Source organism: Simochromis diagramma, unplaced genomic scaffold (assembly GCF_900408965.1).
Source record: "Simochromis diagramma unplaced genomic scaffold, fSimDia1.1 OVJJ01000107.1, whole genome shotgun sequence".
NCBI classification, from domain to species: domain Eukaryota; kingdom Metazoa; phylum Chordata; class Actinopteri; order Cichliformes; family Cichlidae; genus Simochromis; species Simochromis diagramma.
Window position 1 is genome coordinate 227,339 of NW_024387209.1, and position 3,145 is coordinate 230,483.

Sequence of the window (3,145 nt, forward strand, 5' to 3'; positions counted from 1 at the left end):
GCCTTTGAAGATATCTTCTAATCTTATGGTTTGTTTCTGATCTGTGCATTTTCTGGATGCGTTTTCAATCTGTCTAACTTCCATGTTCATCAGTAATAACCTTTGTAGCTTTTGTTTCGTAATGTAGGAGCCTCCGTCTGTAGATCTGATTAAGAAATGTTGGGTTTCCTGCTTTAGCGATCCCCTCAAACAACCACTGGAATTTCTTCTTTGAGTTTGGACTTAATTTTTGCATTGACACTGAACAAACAGCATCTTAAACAGAAAGAAAAACAGGAAAGATGTAAGAGTTAGTGAACAATGAAAACATATCATGGAATGTGGTGTGATCATTCTACATTACAGTGTAGGATATCAGTACAATATTACAAATTCTACCCATCTTTCCTAACACTATATCCAGATACAGGGCTGTCTGAGCCTTCTAAGACCTCTCCTATACCTCCACGTATCCTTAATCTTCTAGAGGTTACCAAAGGAGTCTTCTCAAGCCAGCTGAGGAGAAAAATCTTCAGTGTGTCCTAAGTCTGGCCCTTGGCTCTCTTCTAAGTTGAACTTTCTCAAGACCCCTCCTTAGGAAGATGTCAGGAGACATTTTAGGCAGATATCTGAGACATCACTTAGTCATTATGAATGGATTCATCAGTTAGGGCCGCGATGCTAGAGCAAATTACTGAATTCAATCTCTTAGTGTAAAAAAAAGAAAGCAAAAAAACCATCAAAAATAAAAGAAATAAAAACCAAAACTATGAAAGCGCAAAAAAAAAAAAAAAAAACAAAAAAAAAAAAAAGTAATAGCAGAGTTACATCAGAGGTAGGAGATTTAGAGGATGAGGGTGACCCTAGATTTGATATATATATCATGTCTATTGGAACGCTTCACGACGGTGAATTTCTTTGTCTGCATGTTTTAGATCAGCTGCCCCTCTGGTGCTGATCTGAGTTTACTGCTCTTTGTGGATTTAACAGACAAAAGCGACCGCTAGTAGAAACAAGGTAAGTACTGAGCTCCAACCTATCCTTGCAGTTTACTCTTTTTACTTCTTACACTAAGACGGTATTCAGTTTGATTGATTGGAAAGGTTTGAATTCATGTTAAGGTTTTCTGGGTTTTCTGACCTAGCTTTTGATGTCTCCTGTGCTTCATCATAGCTTATTGGGGTGTTTGTGAATTATGCTCACAAGTTCTCTTTGTTAGTCTAGAGAGTGTTATTTAATTTCTAAGGGTCTAGAGTTCAGTAGGTTTCTTAACGCTGGTTCGATCGGAACCACTAGGGTTCGGGGAGTCGAGTCCTCATCAGGGGTTCGGCAGAGCCTCGCGCCGTGACATGCACGGCTCATTTTGTGCACCAGGTAAAAAACAATAGGGCTTGATTTGAAAAAAATCATAATGTTATTTTATCACTAAAGAGGGTAATTCAGTGACTGCACATATGAAACTGGTGGGGTGGTCGGTACCGCCAACAAGGTTAGAGAACCCATGGTCGAGTTTCTGTGGAACCGGTTAGTTCGCCTGATGGTTTTAATTATTTCCCTCTGTATAGGGCTGAACGCCCTGTTGCCGTCCTCTGTGTGTTTAAGTTTATACTGTTTATGCGAGTTCTTGTGCCGTGTGTCACTCCTTACGTTCCGGTTTTCCTCATCCCGTGCATGATCGTGCGTCCTCCGGTGCCGCCTCTGGGCTCTCTCTCGCTCTCCTTCTCCGCTCACTGCACCCGCCGAATCTGTCTCTGTGTCTCCCGTTTTGTCACGCGTGTAATTGCCCATCAGAACTGTGTTCGCCCAGCTGTTCCCTGTTCGAAAACTATGCCATGGTTATATCCAATGGCTATCAACTGCCTCTCTCTCTCGACTTCTATTCCAAAATTAAGATGTGTGGGGCACTGCTCACTTTAAAAACTGATCACCCACAAAACTCTAACCTACCCTGCTAGACAATGGACAAATGTGAAGGTTAGGCAAAAGAGGCTTTTGAAGCAAAAGTGTGTCATAAAGTATAAAAAAAGGTGTGTTTGTGGTGGTGTGTTTTTTAACATAAACTGGAATTAAGGGTAAAATAGAAAGTATATGTTTCTCCTAATTTTATGTTGGGTATTCCATCATGAAACTCTAGTGGACAAAATCTGCATAGCATTGAATTGCTAGTCAGGGCCACAGATCAGCTACTTGGAAGTCTGGGAAACTGAGAAATGGTTACAAACTCAGAGAGCAGATTTAACTAAAGAGGTGTTTTGACGGGGGGAGTTGAAACGTGTATTGTGGGTTCGATGGGGCAGACTACACCTGTTCACAACATAAAGCAAGTTAGTGATTGGGGCAAGGTGGCAGACAAGGTTTTCGCTTAAATCAGGCTAGTTACGTCTCCCCCCTTTTGTATTACACTATAGGACAGTTGGATAGATCAGTCTTAGCGGCGTATGATGTAGTACCATAAGGACCCCATACATGTGGCATGACGGGTTGATCCTGCAGCAGAATTTGGGAGAAATGGGTTGTCACTGTTGCAACCATAAGGGGATTCAGGTTCCGATATGTTTAAAGCACAGGTACAGCCTTTATATTTCCTCGAAATGCAGACTTCATTCCTTTGATCTTCTTTAACCTCTTCTTTGTCCACCGCTGCAAAAAGGTCGTGGTAGCGTACATCTGCACCATCAGTGCCACTGTGTCCCAGTCTGTCTGCGTTTCTCCCCGTCGACTGACTGGGTTTTGATTGGCTTGAAGCCGATCCCTTGGACACGTCAGTAACATTTTGCAAGACACTCAACGTGAAGTTTTTTCAGCTCTCAGTTCCCAAATCTCCAGAGGTTCCCCCAGCCATTCCTTTAAAAAGCCACGTCTTGTATGTTTGAATCTGATAAAGTAAGAGAACGTTTTTGATATTCCGTACACAAACGAATGAACAAGAAAGAGTCGTTTTTGAAGAAAATCGCACGAACATCTAGTTGTGTAACCAGAAAAAAAAAAAAAAAAACAAACAAAATAGACTGGTCAAACACGAATAATAATAGAGCTTATAATACCATAAAAAATCAACATTTTTGTGGCGAGAACTAACATCAAAAATTTAAATCAAATTTTACAAATTTTAATTTATATGTAAGTTTTGGCAAATAATAAAACCTTGTGGAAATGGGTGATCATA